Source organism: Zalophus californianus, chromosome 15, assembly GCF_009762305.2.
Source record: "Zalophus californianus isolate mZalCal1 chromosome 15, mZalCal1.pri.v2, whole genome shotgun sequence".
NCBI classification, from domain to species: Eukaryota; Metazoa; Chordata; class Mammalia; order Carnivora; family Otariidae; genus Zalophus; species Zalophus californianus.
Window position 1 is genome coordinate 19,086,132 of NC_045609.1, and position 22,847 is coordinate 19,108,978.

Genomic DNA, 22,847 nt, shown 5'->3' on the forward strand with positions numbered 1-22,847 from the left:
ATGGAGCTCACTTTATCTGTGTCTCTTACCTTTCCAGGCCTTATCTGATCTCTCTCACATGTCCCCCAGAGCCAAATGCTCACACATAGCATGTTTCATTTCTGGATTTCCCTTTTCTTGGAGCTTTGGTGACAAGAGTTATGGTTTTACAAAATGATCCTCTTCCTGCTAACGTAGTGGCAAGAAAGAGGATGTATGTGTGCATGTGTATCATGTGCACAGAGAGCCCATGGGTGCTGTGCGCACATACGCGTGGCCCTGTACCCAGACCCACAGATGTGCCTGCAGTTCTGCCTGCCCCGGCTGGCTCACCTGCCGCATTGGGGTACAGAGCCTGGCAGTTTCCGCGGCCAGGCTCAGCTCTAACTGCCCACAATACAGGTTTCTGATTGATTTTTTTGAATGTATATGTGTTTATTTATAACAAAAACTTACTTTATAATATATACATTTTTAATTGAAGTATAACTGATATACAATATTATGTTAGTTTCAGGTGTACAACATAGTGATTCAACAATGATACATATTATGAAATGCTTACAAGTATTATGACTCTTATATTTTATAATAAAAATGATCTTGCAAGAAGAAAAAAAGATGGTGGAGGAATAGGGGACCCTATTCCAACCGATCCCCGGAATTGAGCTGGCTATCTACCAGACAGCTCTGAGCACCCACGAAATCAGCCTGAGATGTAAGAAAATCTGGATCTCTACAAACAGAGTATCGCAGGCGGTTGGTACCAAGGTACAAAGCGGGGAGCCATGATTCCGGGGGCAGATATCGGAGGATAAACGGGCAGCAGGAGGGAGCCTGGTTGTGGGGATCCTACACCGCTGGTGAGCGATAGCCTACCGTGCTGGGGACAGGGCACAGACTCGCAGACCAGAAGTGGCGGGGAAAGGACTTTAGAGCAGCCCTGCTGACTGAAACCCAGAGCAGTGGGGCCACACGTGCGAACTGGGGGCAGCTGGCAGTTTTAGAAGCACAAAGGGGAGAGACGTGCCCCGACCTGGAGGCAGGACTGGGGGTGCTGTGGAGGGGCGCACAACCCAGGACCCTGCAGTTGATAGCAGCACAGACAGAGATGGAGATAGTGTGGCCTGGAGAGCTCACTGAAGAACAGACTGCGATCTCTCTGCTCTGAGGCAGAGGGTTGGAAACGGTCTCTTCTGCTCTGACTCTTGGAAGAGATGCGGAAAGCTGCCAGGGAAAGCCACCAGAGAACAAAAGCCCCCCAAAACCGGTTCCCACTGAGCCCATCTCCCACCACGGGGCAACTCTGCCCAAACAGGGTTGTCTGAGAAACAGCATGGCAGGCCCCTGCCCCAGAAGACAGGCTGGGAGAACAAGAGGCCAGCAATCCTAAGGTCCCTAGAAAACAGGTGCATCTTGCTTGGGTTCTGGTCAATAATTTGGACTCTATACATCCCCTCAACCACCCCTCAACAGAATGACTCAGAGGAGAAACCCCCAAAATAGGAAAGACTCAGAGACTGTGACTTCTGCCACAGATTTACAAATGGATACAGATATAAACAAGATGTCGGAAATGGACTTCAGGGTAACAGTTATGAAGACGATAGCTACGATGGAGAAATCGATTAATGGCAACATAGAGTCTCTAAGGGCAGAAATGAAAGCTGAAGTGTAGAACTTACAAATGCTATCAATGAGATCCAATCTAATCTAGATACTCTAACAGCTAGGGTAAGTGAGGCAGAAGAACAACGTAGTGATCTAGAAGACCAATTGATAGAAAAGAAGGAAAAAGAGGAAGCCTGGGAGAAACAGCTCAAAATCCATGAAAACAGAATTAGAGAAATAAGTGACGCCATGAAACGTCCCAATGTCAGAATTATTGGGATCCCTGAGGGGGTGGAGAGAGAGAGAGAGGACTAGAATATATATTTGAGCAAATTGTAGCTGAGAACTTCCCTAATCTGGGGAATGAAACAAACATTCGTGTCCTAGAGGCAGAGAGGACTCCTCCCAAGATCAAGGAAAACAGACCAATGCCCCAGCATGTAATAGTAAAACTCGCAAATCTTAGAACCAAGGAAACCATCTTAAGGGCAGTTCGGGGAAAGAGATTCCTTACAGACAGAGGGAGGAACATCAGAATAACGTCAGACCTATCCACAGAGACCTGGCAAGCCAGAAAGGCCTGGCAAGACATATTCAAGGCACTAAATGAGAAGAACATGCAGCCAAGAATACTTTATCTAGAAAGCCTGTCATTTAGAATGGATGGAGAGATGCAGAGCTTCCAAGAAACTGAAAGAATATGTGACCACTAAGCCGGTCCTGCAAGAAATATTAAGGGGGGTTTTTATAAAAGGAGAAAGACCCCAAGAGTCATATAGAACAGAAATTTACAGAGACAACCTATAGAAACAAGGACTTCACAGGCAACATGATGACAATAAATTCATCTTTCAATAATCACTCTCAACGTGAACAGCCTGAATGCTCCCATAAAACGGCACAGGGTTGCAGATTGGATAAAAAGACAGGACCCATGTATAAGCTGTATACAAGAGACTCATTTTGAACCTAAAGATACATCCAGACTGAAAGTGAAGGGATGGAGATCCATCTTCCATGCCAACAGACCTCAAAAGAAAGCTGGGGTAACAATTCTTATATCAGACAAATTAGATTTTAAGCTAAAGACTGTAGTTAGAGACACAGAAGGACACTATATCATTCTTAAAGGGTTTATCCAACAAGAAGATCTAACAACTGTAAATATCTATGCCTCCAACATGGGAGTAGCCAACTACATAAGCCAACTGTTAACCAATATAAAGAGTAATATTGACAATAATATGTTAATTGTAGGAGACCTCAATACTCCACTCTCAGCAATATACAGATCATCTAAGCAGAAAATCAACAAAGAAACAAGAGCTTTGAATGACACACTGGACCAGATGGACCTCATAGATATATACAGAACATTCCACCCTAAAACAACAGAATATTCATTCTTCTTGAACACACATGGAACTTTCTCCATAATAGACCACATACTGGGTCACAAATCAGGTCTCAACCGATACCAAAACATTGAGATTATTCTTTGCATATTCTCAGACCACAATGCTTTAAAATTGGAACTCAAGCACAAGAAAAAATTTGGAAGAAATTCAAACACTTGGAAGCTAAAGACCACTCTGTTCAAGAATGTTTGGGTCACCAGAAATCAAAGGAGAACTTAAACAATTCATGGAAACCAATGAGAATGAAAACACATCAGTCCAAAACCTATGGGATACTGCAAAGGCAGTCCTAATGGGGAAATACATAGCCATCCAAGCCTCACTCAAAAAAACAGAAAAATCCCAAATTCACCCACTAACTTTACACCTTAAAGAACTGGAGAAAAAGCAAAAAATGATGCCTAAGCCATGCATTAGAAGAGAAATAATTAAGATTAGAGCAGTGATCAATGAATTAGAAATCAGAAACACGGTAGATCAGATCAATGAAACTAGAAGCTAGTTCTTTGAAAGAATTAATAAGATCGATAAACCACTGGCCAGACTTATCCAAAAAGAAAAGAGAAAGGACCCAAATTAATAAAATTATGAATGAAAGGGGAGAGATCACGACTAACACCAAGGAAGTAGAAACAATTACTAGAAATTATTATCAACAACTATATGCCAATAAATTAAGCAACCTGGAAGAAATGGATGCCTTCCGGAAACCTATAAACTACCAAGACTGAAACAGGAAGAAACTGACAAACTGAATAGGCCAATAACCAGTAATGATATTGAAGCGGTGATCAAAAACCTCCCAAAAAACAAGAGTCCAGGGCCTGATGGATTCTCTGGGGAATTCTACCAAACATTCAAAGAAGAAATAATACCTATTCTCCTGAAGCTGTTTCAAAAAACAGAAACAGAAGGAAAGTTTCCAGACTCATTCTATAAGGTCAGCATTACCTTAATCCCCAAACCTGGCAAAGACCCCATCAAAAAGAATTTCAGACCGATACCCCTGATGAATATGGATTCCAAAATGCTCAGCAAAATCCTAGCTAATAGGATCCAACAATACATTAAAAGGATCATCCACCATCACCAAGTGGGATTTATCCCAGGGATGCAAGGTTCAACATTCGCAAATCAATCAGTGTGATAGAACACATTAATAAGAGGAGACAGAAGAACCATATGGTCCTCTCAATTGATGCACAAAAAGCACTTGACAAAATACAGCATCCTTTCCTGATTAAAACTCTTCAGAGTATAGGGATAGAGGGAACATTCCTCAATTTCATAAAATCCACCTATGATAAACCCACAGTGAATATCATCCTCAATGGGGAAAAACTGAGAGCCTTTCCCTTAAGATCAGAAACACGACAAGGATGCCCACTCTCGCCACTATTGTTCAACATAGTACTAGAAGTCCTAGCAACAGCAATCAGACAACAAAAAGAAATAAAAGTTATTCAAATTGGCAAAGAAGTCAAACTCTCTCTCTTTGCAGATGACATGATACTTTATGTGGAAAATCCAAAAGACTCCACCCCCACATTACTAGAACTCATGCAGAAATTCAGTAATGTGGCAGGATACAAAATCAATGCACAGAAATCAGTTGCTTTCTTATATACTAACAATGCAGCTGTGGAAAGAGAAATTAGAGAATTGATTCCATTTACAATAGCACCAAAACCATAAGATACCTCGGAATAAACCTAACCAAAGAGGTAAAGGATCTATACTCTAGGAACTACAGAACACTCATGAAAGAAATTGAAGAAGACACAAAAAGATGGAAAACCATTCCATGCTCATGGATTGGAAGAATAAACATTGTTAAAATGTCTATCCCGCCCAGGGCAATCTATACTTTCAATGCCATCCAGATCAAAATTCCAATGACATTTTTCAAAGTGCTGGAACAAACAATCCTAAAATTTGTATGGAATCAGAAAAGAGCCCGAATCTCCAAGGAAATGTTGAAAAAGAAAAACAAAGCTGGGGGCATCACGTTGCCTGATTTCAAGCTATATTACAAAGCCGTGTTCACCAAGACAGCATGGTACTAGCACAAAAACAGACACATAGACCAATGGAACAGAATAAAGAGCCCAGATATGGACCCTCAACTCTATGGTCAAATAATCTTCAACAAAGCAGGAAAAAATATGCAGTGGAAAAAAGACAGTCTCTTCAATAAATGGTGCTGGGAAAATTAGACAGCTATATACAGAAGAATGAAACTCGACCATTCTCTAACACCATACAGAAAGATAAACTCAAAACTCTCAATGTGAGACAGGACTCCATCAAAATCCTAGAGGAGAACATAGGCAGTAACCTCTTCGACATCAGCCACAGCAACTTCTTTCAAGATACATCTCCAAAGGCAAGTGAAACAAAAGGGAAAATGAACTTTTAGGACTTCATCAAGATAAAAAGCTTCTGCACAGGAAAGGAAACAGTCAACAAAACAAAGAGGCAACCCACAGAATGGGAGAAGATATTTGCAAATGACACTACAGGTAAAGGGTTGATATCCAAGATCTATAAAGAACTTCTCAAACTCAACACCCAAAAAACAAATAATCAAGTCAAAAACTGGGCAGAAGACATAAACAGACACTTTTCAAAAGAAGACATACAAATGGCTAACAGACACATGAAAAAATGTTCATCATCATTAGCCATCAGGGAAATTCAAATCAAAACCACATTGAGATACCACCTTACACCAGTTAGAATGGCAAAAAATTGACAAGGCAAGAAACAACAAATGTTGGAGAGGTTGTGGAGAAACGGGAACCCTCTTACACTTGTTGGTGGGAATGCAAGTTGGTACAGCCACTTTGGAAAACAGTGTGGAGGTTCCTCAAAAAATTAAAAATAGAGCTACCCTATGACCCAGCAATTGCACTACTGGGTATTTATCCCAAAGACACAGATGTAGTGAAAAGAAGGGCCATATGCACCCCAATGTTCATAGCACAGGGTCTGCAATAGCCAAACTGTGGAAAGAGCTGAGATGCCCTTCAGCAGATGAATGGATAAAGAAGATGAGGTCCATATATACAATGGAATATTACTCAGCCGTCAGAAAGGATGAATACCCAACTTTTACATCAACATGGATGGGACTGGAGGAGATTACGCTGTGAAATAAGTCAAGCAGAGAAAGTCAATTATCATATGATTTCACTTATTTGTGGGACATAAGGAGAAGGAAGGGAAAAATGAAGGGGGGGGCAGGAATCAGAGGGGGAGATGAACCATGAAAGACTATGGACTCCGAGAAACAAACTGAGGGTTTTAGAGGGGAGAGGGCTCGGGGGACGGTTAGCCCGGTGATGGGTATTAAGGAGGGCACGTATTGCACTGGGTGTTATACACAAACAATGAATCATGGAACACTACATCAAAAACTAATGATGTGCTGTATGGTGACTAACATAACATAATAAAATTAAATTTAAAAAAATAAAATAAATAAAATTTAATTTAAAAAATAAATAAAAATAAAAATGATCTTGCAGCCAAGCTCTCTTCCTGATAGCAGAGTAGGCCTCTTTTCCTACCTTCGATAAGAACAGATGGAGCTACGGAAAGCCGAGGTCCGAATCAAGCACTTTAATTTTTAAGAAAAGAACCACAGGGACATATTAGAATTATTCCCTTCTAGAACTATTTTTAATGGACAACAGCTCATATATAAACAGAAGTCCGTGCACAAAGAACATCTCCTATAGCTAGCATGGCAAGCACACATGCCTATACATGTACAGGTTCATCAGAAGGAGTGCTTCCTGGAACATCCAGGGCATGTCTCTTCTGCTTCAAGCTTGTTTTGCCAACCAGTGTGTACGCAGCATGTAGTACATTGCCTGACAAATAGGAAGAGCTCGAGAGAAATTCTTAGGCCAAGTAATGAATGACTGTGTCCTCAGAATCAGCCCAAGCTGAGGGAGTTCTGATAGGAACCAGTTTGCATAAGGCTTTTTTCTGGTGAAGGGAAGGAAGTAGGGTGTGGAGGATGGAGGGAAAAGGAGTCTGCAGCTCTTAACAACGGGGTGGGGGCTGGGAGGGGAGGCAACGGATGTCAGCTCCATGCACTAGTCCTCCTGGCCTGTGCCCTAGGCTTAGATCTCAGCCCCAAGGGGAGAAGGCCTGCAGACAGACAGGGGAGGCACCCAGTTCCATTAGTGTGGCTTTGGTGTCAGATGACACGAAATGAGGCTCCTATGCCACAGAGTCCAACCCTGGTGCCCCAAGGGCCCAAGGCAGGTGTCACCTAGGAGGACAAGAGCCTTACCGAGCAGGTCTGCCGACCCATAACCAGAACGAGGGAGGCAGCTCCCAGGAGGCGGAATAACAGGGGAGGCAGAAGCAGAAAACCAGCACCAGACAGGATCAGACTGTTCCAGAACTCATGTCTTTCATATGACCCCCTTTGGTACCCAGAAGCCAATAAGCCTACCAAAACTCAGCTATCCTGTTCCTGTAGGTAATGAGATGCAATTTTATATGATTTTTTTTTAAGATTTTTTTTTTTTTTTGAGAGTGAGACATAGCGAGAGAGAGCAAGAGCACGGTTCAGAGGGAGAAGCAGGCTACCCAGATGCGGGGCTCCATCCCAGGAACCCAGATCATGACCTGAGCCGAAGGCAGATGTTTAACCAACTGAGCCACCACCCAGGTGCCCCAATTCTACATGATTTTAGGGGCGTAACATCCTTCATCAGGTCCCTTGAAGCTGCAAGTCGAGGATTCTTACTCCTGCATGGTCCAGGGATGGCTGGACCCTTAGGGAGTCTTGAGGGGGAGGGTTTGTGGTAGCTCATTCCTGGCCAGTGGCACTGGCTTGGGTCGAACTGCTAACGACTAGGGGCTTGTGAGTCCTTCACCCTCAAGACCGAAAGAGCAGGGCTTGCGGATTGTTTCCTCCCATTTCTACCTTACAACTAACTGTTTAGAATCCAGATTACTTATTACAAAACCAATTTCCAAACAAATTCTTAGATGGGATTTTTTCAAGTCTCAAAATTTCAAAGGATTCTTAGTCAATAAATATCTTTTACCTGCTTGATTGTTTCCAGTTGCAGTGAGATAGAGACAAAATATTTCAGTAGAGCGCTGATTTTTCCAAAGAGGTTCAGGTGTTAAAGAACCTGTTTCTTCACCTCCTTTTCCTTTCTGACACCCTATTCTGAGCTTCACTTCACACTACCACACACACAAATGTTCATTGCTGCCCCTGACGACTAGCTCAGTATTCAAGAGACGACTAAAAGGTAGCGAAATCTCTGTCACTTCAATCCCGTGTGGTTGGGCTTCTGTCCCAGAACTAAAGATGTCGAGAACCACACAACACTACTGACATTTGCCACTCAGATCTTACTCCCATCCCAGTGGCCACTGTCCTCGTAATTCAGGCTTTGGTCACCTGTTACCTGTACTTCTTCAGTATTCTCCAAAGTGACAGATCCCTGACTCAGTCTGACTCTCCATTCTGGCCTCCACTTCCAGGAAAGTATACCTAACTGCCAGTCCTACCATTTTATTTTCCTCACTGCAATAGTCTGAATAATGGCCTCAAAGATACATAGGTCCTAATCCGTGGAACTGTGAATGTGGCCTTCTATGGAAAAATGATCTTTGCAGATGTAATTACGTTAAAGATTCTTAAACGGGGAGATTATCCTGGAACATTCAGATGGGCCCCAAGTGCAATCACAGGTGTCCTTAAGAGAGAGGGGGGAATCACAGGAATGGAAGAGGAAAAGGCAATGCAGCCCCAGAGGCAGAGACTGGAATAATACAGTCACAAGCCAAGGAACACCAGCAGCCCCCAGGAGCTGGAAGAGGCAAGCAAGGTCCCCTAGACCCTCTGGAGGATGCATGGTCCTGCCAACACCTGGATTGTGGACTTCTGGCCTCCAGAACTGTGACAGGATAAATTTCTTTTGTTTTAAGCCACCTGCTCTGTGAATCGTTATGGTGGCCACAGGAAACACATATGACCATGACCCTGTTGCTCCAAACCACAAAGCCCCCAGCAATCTGAATCCTGACTATTCACACTCCTCTCTTCATGCTTTATCCCTGTCCATGTTTCCACTGACAGCACTGTGAGACCTCCCACTGCTCCCTTGTTTGCACCCGGAGGACATCTGCACAGAGCAACTACCTCACCTTGAAAGTCAGAGGCCTTAACAATCTGTTCCACTGGGTCACTATATGGTTCCGAGTTCCCCGTGTATTCTACAATTTAGTCGACATACCTGTTTATGGCATCTCTTTGACTGAACTGTAAGATCGTTATGGGCGGGGGATAAAGAACCTCTGTTCCTGGCATAGGGTTGTCACCATTGGAAGGCTAGTAAATATTTTCATGTTTAGATAAAATTACTTCTGTGCAACAATTTTATACTGATGTTCATTGTGTCTTTCCTCCCACTGCTGCCTGGCTTCTGGTACATGATCTCCCTGTGGTCCACTGTGACCTTAGTGATTCTTTCCTCATTCTGCTTCCCTGGCTTTCAAGCCCTATCCACCTCACATTAGCATCGCTTAAAAGTCGATCTTCAGTCTCCTTCTTCTTTTTTTCACTCTCACTTACACTCTTTCTGAGCAATTTTGACCATGCCCATGTTGTTGGCTTCCAAATACTGTTCCCTAATCTCCCCTGCATTCTTTCCCACTGCCCAGTGGAAATCTCTGCACAGATATCCCACAGACACTCTCAGCCTAACATGTCAAAAATGATTTTCTTCTCATCTGCCTCTGCATATTAATCTGGACAAGCAAGGCCCCTGGGCTAGGATTCTGGAAGCCAAAGCAGAACACAGGGAAGAGTAAGACAGAGCTGGAGGCCTCACAATCAAGGACATCCAATGCCAATGTTTATGGGGAAGTTCACATGAAACTTCTCTTCAAAAGGGGTCAGCAGAGACACAGAAACCAGGCATGAGACCACGACCAAGACACCAAATTAGACCAGCAGGGAGGGGTTTCCAGGAGGGAAGGAACACATAGAAATATTGCCAGGAACAAAGACTCCAGACTCTTCTCATGGGGCACTTCAACATGTCACTTTGGATAACATCCACTTCTCCTACACTCCCTTTCTCCTTTCACTCAGCTGTTCAAACTAGAAACCTCAGAGTTATTCTTGATCCTTACCCAGTCTTAGCCTACTCCAGGGAGCAGGTTTTGTTGAAGAGAGCTCCCAAGTATCTCCCCTTGATCTTTTGCCCCATCACCTCTCCTTTCTCCAGCCTGAAGCATTTCGCAGACCTCCAGAGGAGACTCCCCTTCTCCAGCCTCTTCCCACACGGTCACTTCCAACATGCCACCAAAATTCAGAGCTGCGTTAAAATCGTTAGTGGTCTCTTATTGCCTCTAGGATGAAATGTGAACTCCTAAGTAGCTACACCCAAAGTCCTTCCCACATGCCAACCCTCACCCCTCCTCAGCCTAGTCCACTGCCAACCCCCCCTTACCTTAAATCCAGCTCTGCCCAGCAACTGGTGGGCCCTCAACACACCGTGCTATTTTATACCTCGAGCATTCACACTCCCTTACCATTTCGACCTGCATATTCTGGCTCATCTTTCAGAACCCTACTCCAACACCACTTCTTTTGTCATATCCTTTCCGAGTGCCTTCTGGTCAGACCCATTTTCTGCACTCCTGTGATGCTTCCCACTTACCTCCTTGATCACTTACCACACTATTCTGGGATACTTGTTTCCACACCCATATGGCCCCCTAAACAGTGGGTTTCTCAAACACACTGCTAGCTTCCTATAAACCTCCATATTCCTAGTACTTAGCTTGGAACCCAGCACATTGTAGGCACTTCAAAATTTATTAAATGAACGAGTAGGCTATAAGCCAAAGTGATGACTAAGAACAGAAAGCCCATAGGACAGGGTTCAGTGGTTCCATACCTCCTTGTCTTCGTCCACCTGGACAAAATACCATAAACTGGGTGACCTCTAAAGAACAGAAACTTATTTCTCACAGTTCTGGAGGCTGAGAAGTCCAAGGTCAAGATGCTGGCAGATTCAATGTCTGGCAAGAGCCACATCCCTGTAGACGTTTTCTTTTCACTATAACCTCATTTGTTGAAAGGGGCAAGGAAATTTTCTTGGGTCTCTTTTACAAAAGCACTATTCCATTTGTGAGGATTCTGCCCCCATGACCTCATCAACTCCCAAAGGTGCAACTTCCTTGTATCATTGTCTTGGGAGTTAAGATTTCAATATTTGAATTGGGGAGGAGGACATAAACATTTAGTCCATTGCACTCCCCAAGAGCTCCCATCGACTAACCACCCATTCTCAGGTAGAGAAGTTTTCCTAGCTTGTCCTGGGGGCAGGACAAGAGCTCGGGGCAGGGGATAGGGGGGAGAATAATTCCAGTGCTTCATCCAGGACTGGACATGAGGGATAAAGCTAGGGAAACTGACAAAGCATTGATAGAAAATGTGAGTGTGGCTTTCAGAACATCAGAGCTAGGAAATTCTTAGCTCTCACCTAGTCTACACCCTTAACTTATAGGTGAAGAGACTGAGGTCCTGTGAGGTGAGGTGACTTACCCAAGGAAGTGACAGGTGCTGTTCATCACAAGGCAAATGGGCAAAATATAAGAAGGCAGCACGGGAAAGGGGAGTGGATGGAGCCAAAAGGAAAACTAAGTAGATATAATCTAAAGCACTAGAGACATCGTTCCTCTCCTTGGTAGATGTTTACTGCTTACATATACATATATTTAGTTGTGGCCTTGTGTGACTTGATAAAGAGCTTTTTCCATCTGTATATTCAGTAAACAAGTATTTATCTGTCTCTCCAACCAGATTAAGAGCTCCAGAGGAAGGGAGCACACTTCTCCATTCTTTGGGTTCCCGTCTCACTTCCCCACATACCCTGCCTGCTTAGCAGGGATGAAGGAGAATCTCCCCTGGTGGGGGAACGAGGTAGGAGTCTGTCCCCTTTCAGCATTCAGGGCCATCTTTGTCCCAGGAGCAAGGCACACTCACCTCAGTGAGTTGTAAAAGACCAGAGGGCAGGTGGAGAGCTGTTCCGGAAGCGGACAGGGGTCATTCCATCCTACATCTGCAGGTCTACTTCAGCAACACCTTGGTAGCAACACCATGGAGGGAGGGTCCACAAGCACCAAAGATTCTGGGAATCCAAGGATGAATAGACGAGGGCCCCGGCCCCAGTGATGTTTGTCACCCAGTCTAGAAGACAGACATGTAAATAGATCTTTTGGATATTAGGCAGCAACGGCTGTGAGGAGTCCCAAGAGTAGGTGGGGGAGAAACCTCTGTGGATAAGGGGACTTATCAACCCAAATCAACCCAAAGGACCAGTGAGCCCAGCTGACAAGGAAGGCCCAAGAGCATGTGGTTCAAGGGACACAAAGTCCAGAGCAAGGGGATCAGCGAGGGGCGCCCCTGAGCCCTGTGGACGTGGCAATCAGCATTTCCTGTCATGGAGCACAGATGGAGGGTCAGCGCCAGGCAGGATGGCCGTGGAGGCCACGGTAAAACATTTGCTGAGGACGAATCTTAAGGCTTTAAACGAGGGAGTAACTTGACAGGTTCTACTTAGGATACAGCCGTCACTCACGTAACTGGAAAATGAATTTGAAGGGAGCGGAATGAGAAGTAGATCAGTTATATCAGACATGTGAGTGATGACAGGAGTCTGGTCTGAGACAGAGGGAAGGTGGGAGAGAGACACTTGGTTGAAAAATATTTTGGAGGTAAAGAGCATGTGTGAGGAGCAGACAAAAAGGAGTGGTGCAAGTGGAAAGAGCCAAGATGTCCATCGACAGATGAATGGATAAAGAAGATGTGGTATATATACACAATGGAATATTATGCAGCCATCAAAAGGAATGAGATCTTGCCATTTGCAACGACGTGGATGGAACTGGAGGGTGTTATGCTGAGTGAAATAAGTCAATCAGAGAAAGACATGTATCGTATGACCTCACTGATAGGAGGAATTCTTAATCTCAGGAAACAAACTGAGTGTTGCTGGAGTGGTGGGGGGTGGGAGGGATGGGGTGGCTGGGTGACAGACATTGGGGAGGGTATGTGCTACGGTGAGCACTGTGAATTGTGTAAGACTGTTGAATCACAGATCTGTACTTCTGAAACAAATAACGCAACATATTTTAAGAAAAAAGAAGAAGAAGATAGCAGGAGAGGAAGAATGAAGGGGAGTTAGTCAGAGGGGGAGACGAACCAGGAGAGACGATGGACTCTGAAAAACAAACTGAGGGTTCTAGAGGGGAGGGGGGTGGGGGGATGGGTTAGCCTGGTGATGGGTATTAAAGAGGGCACATTCTGCATGGAGCGCTGGGTGTTATGCACAAACAATGAATCATGGAACACTACACCAAAACAAATGATGTAATATATGGTGATTAACATAACAATAAAAAATTAAAAAAAAAAAAAGGAGTGGTGCAAGATGCCCTGAGTTTATGATTTGACAGAGCCAGGAAGAGTGGAGGAGGAGCAGTGGGGGGTGGGGAGATGACTACAAATCAAAACTCCTGGTTCCCTTTTCCATGTCCCCTGATGGCGAAGCATACCAGGAGAATGGGACTAGAGAAGGAGGGTAGGCTCTAACAGGAAATAAGATTACGCCTCACAATAAAATACCTGAGCAAAAGTGAGGCTGCCTAATTCTCCGGAAAAGTTAAGGGCAGCCTAGATGTGGGCTGGCAAAGAGTGGTGCCTCGTCTACCCCAGACGGAGCTGAGCAGTAGGCCGGTTTCTCACGTCACTATGGAGAATTACCAGCTCCATCCTGTGCTCACACGGGAGTGTGGTGTGCGACCTCCAGCCCATCCCCTCAGCCAGGGTGTTGATCTGACCGCGAGAGTCGGGGGGTAAACTCTGAAAACAGTTTCTCTCCCCATACTGATTACGTTTTCTTCCACAACCTTCCCTCAAACCCCAGGAGCCAGTGTCTGTGCGTGTGGTAAAGAGCAGAGCCAACAGCTTAAGTGCCTAACTGCCTGGACCCTGGCGCTAAATCAGCTCCACCTCTCACTTGCTCTGGGGCCTCCCCTCCCTCCCGCCCCCTTCCCCCAACCCGCCTGTTTCCCGTTTCCTCCCGGGGGTTAATACATGCAGACCTCTCAGAGCAGAGCCTGGGGTCAGGGCCCCTAGGAAGGGCTGGTCTGCACGGGCCTCTCCTTCTCCCTCACTGACCCAGGGTCAGGTTTTCTGTTCTCCCCACAGTTGCAATTCCAATTCGGTCCTGCCTGTTTTTCCAACCTATGTAGGAACGCTGGTTAAAGTAGAAATCTGATAGCAGTTTTCAACTCCAGGTTGATTTCCTAGCACAAACAATCCCCTAGAACTGACAGTGAAACAGAATCAGACTGCTCCATATTCTAGCTCCATCATTAAACCCTCTTCTTATCCTTACGGTTTATACGGACAGTAATAAAAATTATTTTCAACCTGTTGCTGGAATTCTTTCTGTTTGGTCATAGGTATAAAATTAATTCCCAGGAGCAATTTGAATGAATTCATTATCTTAGCATTTTACATGGTTTCATGTTGGGCAATCTAAAATTGTTGGTATTTGACCATTCTGACCTACAAAATGCGTTTCTCAGGGTTCAACCTAATTTTTTCGACCACTGATGAAATTCGTACTTATGCAGATGGGGTGGGGGAAAGAGTTGTTTGCTGGGATAACAATAGAATTCCTCTGGGGCTGGGACTGTCTTTCTTTGGGGACACACCTTCATGGTGTTTTATGTTAAAGCTGTGTAAAAGACTAGAGCCTGGAGAAGCTAAAGGGAGATAAAATTGTTCTGCTTAATCAAATCCTGAAGTTCTCAAGATTGTTTTGTTTTGTTTTGTTTTTGTCTATTATCTCAGACAGAGGAATTTCCCCTTTTGTGGCAGGGCAAGTGAGATAGGGAGGCCTGGGTCCCGGGAGAGCAGGCCCTGGTGCTAAGAAAGAAACTGCAGAGTAATGGGCCGCACCGTGTGGCCCTGGGCCAGGAAGCTCCAGGAGCAGACAAGCCCCACACTGGGTTTGAAGCTGAGCTGTTCCCTCCACCATCTCACACAGAGCCCGCTTTCCTTACTGCCTTGTGTGAGTGGTGTTTGGGGAACACCAGCGCCAGAGCCCCGTCTACACTGGGGGGAAAGGCCCTCGGGACCAAGATGGGAAAGGGGATGGTCCGAAGTGCTCTGCACAAACCACTCCTGGGGGCCAGTGACGGGGTCACACCCAAAGGCAAGTATCCCAAGGGACCTCTCAGAAATATTGCACAACTGGGCCAGCATTGGTCATCCTGTACTTTCAAGTGTGATTCCAGAAGCCTGGAGGGCCTGAGGACATCTGGGATCTTTCGTTCTGAGAACTCAAATTATCTGTACCCTTGCATCTTGCTGTCAATATTAACAGGACTTTGCTCTCTTGGGAAAGTCTGACCCAGGAAAAGAAAGCTCCAAATAACTGTTTGTTTCAAGAATTGCCCTGAAAACCCCATTCAAAGGAACACTAAACTATTAGACTTTTCGATAGATAGCATCAACAACTATTTACACCCCAAGACTCTTCGAACCCCTGCCTCAAAACCCTCACATTGTTGTCTGTGTTCATCAAACCTAAACTCTAATATCATGACCTTTACCCAATTTGATCTAAACCCCTCACCCCCTTTATATTGAAAGACTATTTTAAGCCCACACCTAAAGCTCATCAATTCCCCTGACTTTGACTCCCCTCTCTGAGATGCTATTAAAACTGTCAGGGTCATGCTGTCCCTGACCGCAGTAAGCAAGGGACACGGCTTATCAGCAGGTTATATAGTGGTATTTTCAGGGAGCCAGAATTTGTTCAGAGGACCTGTGCTAGGTGCCTGGGGGTGGGGGTCAAAGGTCAACAAAACAGTCCTTGCCTTCATGGAGCCTACATTCGCATGCACAGACACACATTAAACAGCTCATCACAATTAAGTTATTTGATAATCGAGGGAAATTATCTAAACCCCACAGTGGCAAGTGCTACAAAAAAGAAGTACAAAGCCTCAGCCAGTGCAGCCCTGACTGGTCTCCTGGGAAGCAGGGGCTCATGCTGGAGTCACGGGGGCTTAGCCTGCACGGGGAGCTGGAGAGGCGGGGGCTCCTCCCTGTTCATGGCTACAGGTGCTCATTTCCGTGGAGGGGCAGTGCAGGGTCTCAGGAGGGTCTCAGCTTTATTACAAGGGGCCTGCCTTCAGGCAGTGCGAGAAGGGCTGCCCTGGCCCACCGTGAGGGCGTTTCAAAGTCTGGGTTGTGCGCAGCAGTGCCTCAAGTGACAGCAAGCATCGTTCACAGATGGGGACGACTGGGGGTGCTGCCGGGGAGGGTCAGGCAGCAGCGGGGAGAGAGGACTAGACGCGAGCCACAGAGAAGTGTGCCCAAGACGTAATCCAGAGACCTGGGCAGGGAGGAATGGATAGCTGAGGGTGCTTCTCGAGGCCAAGTTAGAAGCCTCTCCAATCCTCCAAAGAATTCCTAGAGGCCTGGACTGATGCCATGGAAGGAGGAATCTTGAAGAGAGGAGACTTGAGCATATAAAATAAATGTCTCCTGGTGTCCTATGATGAGATGCGTGGAGGTAAGGGCAAGGGAGGGAGTGGTTTTAAGTCCTGTCCAGATTCTGGACTCTAGAATAGATTATAAAGGTAGGGCCTGGTGCCCCAGAATATGAAAGAATACAGCCAGTTCCTGCAACAAAGTGCAAGATCGGTCTCAGAAACGCAGGCACAGCCCATGAATAGAACCGGGCCACCAGGTCTGGGCTGACTTGGGCACAGCAGCCGTGGGTGGATTCCCAGCTGCTGCCAGACATTGCGCGAGCCCTCTGATTCCTCTCGAAAGACAAACAAGACTCAGGCAAGCCCAAGTCTGCGGGCAATGGAGGGAGGGATGCAGGAATGAGAATCAAGTCGGAGACAAAAAGTTGAGAAGACGAGGGCAAGTTTGGGGGACGAGGGAGAAAAGCCTGTGCTCAGTGTGGGGACTCATGAAGAGGGAGAGCCAGCTGTGGGCCAGAGGGATGCCCGGGAGGGCTTGGAGCAGGTAAGGGATGGTATTAAAAGCAACGTCTCTGGGCTTCCTCAGCTGAGCTGACTCAGGTCTGCAACAGGACAGTGGCTATAGGAGGGCGGGGCCAGGCAGGAGCACAACCCCACAAAGGCGGGATCCTGGGAGCCTCCCGATGGTGCAGAGGGTGTGAAGGAGAGGAGCGGTTACCGAGACTGACCTTGAAGCCTTCCTTGGTGACAGAACAGAAAGGCCAGGGGCAAGTGGGCTCGGGAAGTTACACTGTCCTCAATTTGGATGCACTGAGTGTGCAGTGAATGTGAGGTCCGAGTGGAGATGGGGCATAACAAGGCCCAGCGGCCATCTGTCTCTCCACTAGTCTGGAAACCAATGGACATCCCAGATCTGACTGACTTGCTTTTGGTCCCCTCAGCGCCCAGCATCTGGTCCACGTGGGATGGCCTCGGTCAACGGCTCATCTGGCTGAATGGGATGCCTGAAGGCAGCTGGAGAGGTGCAGCTCACACGCGCTTATGCTCGGGACCCTCACACCCATGCTGGGAAGTAAGGAGAGGCACCATCAAGCCCACTCCAAAGACGAAGAGTTTAGTAACTTCTCTAGAAAGTAGCAGAGTTGGACTTTGAACCCACTCGCTCTGATACCGGGACTGCACTCCTGACTGAGGCTCGGGGGGGCGTCGCTACAGATGGGCGATCAGCAGACCCGCGTGTAAGAAAGCAGGAGAAACCTCACCCTCCGTACTGGGGAGAGGTGGGAAAACAGACCCGAGAACTGAACTTTGTGCACCTTCCTTTGCCCTTCAGGGTAAAAGGAGTGGAAGAAAATGTTAATTCTTTCCTCTCCTTCATCCCCACCCTCATCTACAGGATAGGCCTCAGTGAGCTACCTCAGCTCTTAGGAATTAGATCTTTCAGGGGCCCTGAAACTTGGAGGCTGTTGCTGAGTTCTTCTCCTGGATGACTCATCTGGGCTGTAGGACAGTCAAAAGTCCACGGTGCTGGATGCTAATTCGCTGAACTTTTGAGTTCTAAAATAAATGAATGAGAATATATCTGTCATTCCTATGGAGGTGACCTTCCAAAATGTCTCTTTATGTCTCTGTCCCCCTACACACACACACACACACACACACACACACATAAAGAATCCTGGGAATGATTTTAAGTGGAATAAGAAGTCCCCCTGTCTCTGGGAGCAGCTGATTTCCATCTCTGAAACAGAGCCTGGTTTGGGATTTCCCATCAGCCCCTTGTTTTCCTCCCCTAAGAGACATTGAGTGTTTAGGTGATTGTGAGATGAGCAGCATCTACCCCTAAAATAAGTGTCTCCTGCCATCATTTGTAATTTAGATGTAGTTAAATTCCCCAAAAGTACAGGGAATAAGCAGCCTTGGGGGCCTAGTGGGGCAGATCTTATCAGAACAAAAGACGATGAAACAATAAAACATAACTAAACCCCCCTTCCTTTCTGTCTCTGCCACTCAAATCACAACACAGACGCACACTTAGAACTAGACAGTGGTTCTCACGAGGGTTCTCCCTCTGTTTCTCTCATCTACTTAAGCATTTTGTTTTTTCCTTTTTTTTTTTTAGTTAGAGAGAGAGAGGCAGTGGGGGGCAGAAGGAGAGGGAGAAAGAATTCCAAGCAGGCTCCACGTTCAGCAGCATAGAGCCCAGCATGGGGCTCCATCTCATGACCCTGAGATCACAACCTGAGCTGAAATCAAGAGCTGGACGCTTAACCGACTCAGCCACCCAGGTGCCCCAACTTAAGCATTTTCTTATTGCACGCTGCAGAGATGGGGGGCAGCTCATGTCCTGCCCAGCCTGGTGCTGGCAGGGTGCCTCCCTGGTGCGCTGCCATTCTCCAAGAGGAAAGCAGCTCATCTATCTGATCTGGTTATTTTACGCAGAAGAAAAAGGAGACTCTGAGTCGAATAGTAGGATTTATATTGAGATAAAAGGCCTTTTTGTTCTTATGATTTGACTCTAATGTGGTTACTATTTTTGCTTAATTCTACACCTGGCCTTTCAGAGGAGCTGACTTTTGCCCAGGACCATCTTGTCAATGTTAACAACTGCCCTATTTGCTCTGGAGAATCCCTCCCCATTTTTGAAATATAGCATCAGAGTCATGGCTGTTGCCTATGACCTTTCCCAACTAAGGAGACACCTGCCATGAGCACCACCCGTGAAGAGCAAGGCCCTGGGCCTCACAATGGGGACATGGGGCATAGCATCAGGGCCCAGCACCACCCAGGCACAGGCCCTGCTGGCATCCAGCAGACCCTTCTCTCCACCATGGCCCCTATTCCCAGGACATCCTGAGCTGTGGACATCAGATATTCACAGGGGGTTGCCTGGGTCACTTTTTCAGGATCTGCTCTGCCCATGTCCTTGACATGCCCATGCAGCTGTAGAAACAGACTGGCTCCCTTTCTGGTCATTTTCTCTTCACCATTCAATTTGCCTAGTTCTGCATCCTTTGGGTTCCTACTTTTTGTCTTACTACTTAACGTGGGCCACCCAACCTGGACCTGAGCCTCTGGGGACTCAGCACTCCCTTGCACACTGGCCATTTCTGAACTGGACCTACCCTGACCCTCCACTCACAGGCGTGGGGTAAGACGGGTCTTTTGAAACACATGATTTAATTGAGTAACTGATTTTCTAGAGCTTATCCAGCATAGAATGTTCCACAGTGAGAACCATAGAACAAAGCACCAAGTTTTTCTTGAGTGTGAAAATTCAGATTCCTAGGCTACATCCCAGACTTCCTGAGTCAGGACCCCTTAGGGGGTGAAGCCAAGGAATCTGCATTTTTACAACCTCTCTAGGTATGTCTTCTACCTACTGAAGTTTGAGAACATGCAGGGCAAAACATACGGTGAGGGCCGGGTCTCAGGAAGCTGGCAATCTTACGGACGTGAAAAGTAGACATAACTGCAATACAAAGTCATTCCTAATATTTCCACAGCAGTTCTGACAAGAGAAACTCTGGGGCCCTTTTGTGCCCTAGGACTCCCATCTCCACAGTTTCTGGCTTCCAAACGGGAGCTCGTTGCCTGCATAGGTAAGTGATTTTCTGCTACTGAGAAAGAATCATTTCCTCATATATCATTCACTCATTCAGCCCAACACATATCAAGTGCCTACTGTGCGCAAGTCCCTGCGACACGCAGGGCATGCGTTCTAGAGCACACAAAGGCTCAGAGTTTCTCTTGTCAAAACTTCTCACTGTAGACAGAAAAAGCCCCAGAAGTTCAGAGAAGGAAATGACTTGCCCCCAATCACATAACTAGCTTCTAGGAGAGGGAGGTAGGGTGGTTAAGAGTTTGGGTTTGTGACTGGGAAACCAGGGTTCGAATCCAGGCTTTGCCAGTTATGAGCTCTGGTGAGTCACGTAAACCTTCATTAGCTCAGGTTCTTCATAGTGAACAGGGATAGTACCCGTGACGAGTGAATACTTGCGAGAGCATATCCCAGGGCCAGGCTATGGGGAGCCTTGATCAGTGTCATTCAGATCAGCTCATTGCCCCCAAGAGCACTTTGCCCTCAGGGCTAGGAATAGCTCTCTACCTGTGCCTGCTTCTGGTTGTGCCTACTTATGGCTGCGTGTGCTCCTGGACTGATTATAATTCATGCTTCTGTCTAGTGCAAAGCCAAATCCAGGCCAAATCCAGATTGTCAAGGTCACCATGAAGTTTTCCAAGACAGGCCAAGCATTTAGAGCAGACCCAGCCCAACAGCCCAGCTCTGCATACACATCAAAATAATGCCAAGAATCAAGGGACTAATTCATGTCGTGAACATTGCATTCTCTTCTCTCATTGTTCTAGATGTTCCAAATGAAGAGCAATCCTTTGAACTGATTCTGGACAAATCATCAGTCCATTCTTTCATTTTATTTGACATTTGTAAAAACAAACAAAAAACAGGAAGGTTTTCCCCGGGAGCTCACAGACCCACAGCTGAATTTCCAAGTCCAGTTCTAGCCCCATCAGTGCCAGGACTGCATTATGCAAGAGGTGGTGACACACAAGACCACTGCATCACCCCAGTGTATCCAAGCCCAGCTGTCTCAGAGACAGGCTGGCCCAAGCGGGCTCTGAAGGGCAAGGACCCTCGGGGTTGGGGGTCAGTTGTGCAGCCCAGGAGGCTCTGCGTCTGGCAGCTGCTGCCCAGCCCCCACACAAACACAGGAAAGCCAGATGGGTGGGGGGCCAGGAGGAGGAGCCTAGCTGGACCAGCCTCTGCTATCTAAACCCACAGAATTCTGATTGCTGACCTGACACAGACAGCTCTTAGCACAGATCTCAAAGCAAAGGAGCCGCAGAGAAATGAAGGATGGCCTGGAAAAGACCCTTATTTGGACTCAAAGCCCCTGAGCAAGGGTAGTATGAGTTCTAAGATCAACAAAAGGGACTCGGGTTCATCTACATGGGGGCTAGATTCGGGCTGGGGCTAGGCAAGAACTCCATCAGGAGGCTCTTAAACTGGGCTACCAAGCAGGAAAAGGAGAAGCATCTATCCAGCAGAAGTCTAGCGAGTTCGATCAGGATAAACACCCAAATCAGGAAATTCACAAAATATGCTCCCCATTAAATGATGGCATGTTTTTTACCTGAATTATTCACAATTATCCAGACAATCTACATTCTTATTTCCTGACCTCAGTATATGGCACTTTCAGCTCTCAGTACATCTAAGCAACTCTTTCCCAGGAATGCACTGATTGTGGGGAAGAAAGAAGTGGCCTCCGGGAAGTCCGTGCGGAGCCTGCCAAGATCGGCGTGGGCCAGCTTCTCGGGCGGCCTGACGGGACATTGGTGTCTCTGCCGCGTGATGTGGTCAGCAGTCCCACCGCGCACAAGATTCACCTGTGAGTGGCGCTGGAGCCCATGGCTGCTATTATAGCAGAGAAATCTAATGTTAGTTACATTTTTTAATTTGTATTTTTATCACAGCAGGAGATGCACACCATTTTTAGTTTAAAATGGTACCACAAGTCCTACAATGAAAAAGAAGGGTCTCCTGACACATTTTCCTCATCAGCTGAGCCCCTCAATCAGAGGCAGCCCTTTCAGCTTTTTTTTTTTTTTCTGAAATTTGCCTCTGTATTTTTAAATGCTACACTTACCAGGCTCCTTTAAAATGTGGCAGTTTTAAACATCATCTACTGACTTTTTATTTCATGGGATTGGAATCTAGCTCCCTTCTCTCAATATCTCCCCCTTTCACTTCCACTCCCTCACCTCCATCCTCTTGATGGACTTATATTCACAGTTTGGGGCCCAATGAATAGTTAATGGTCCCACTATGAACAACCATGTAAATATGGCTCAATACTGAACCGTATAATGTACTATAATTATAATTTAGTTGTAGTGCAATGTATTGTTTCTCTGGAGGTAGCAAGTATACTAGATAGTATTTACATCATTGTCCATCTCCCTCACTGATTCTTAAATTCTCTGAGCAAAGCTACAAAATTCCACCAGTATAGACAAAGACATCAGGTAATGTATCCGTTTTTTGCTTTTTGTTTTTCTTGGCAATATCCCTCCAGAAGGGCAACATGGAGCCACCCCATGGCCACCTGGACGGGCTATTCTCCAGGCCTTGCTCCACACACCTGGGCTCCTTCTTCCACATGCTGGGGATTCCCCCGTGATGCTCTTGTGGGGGACCCCCTGTTTCTTGACTTCCAAATCATATTTTTCTTGGTTCACTTTTTCTTTTGG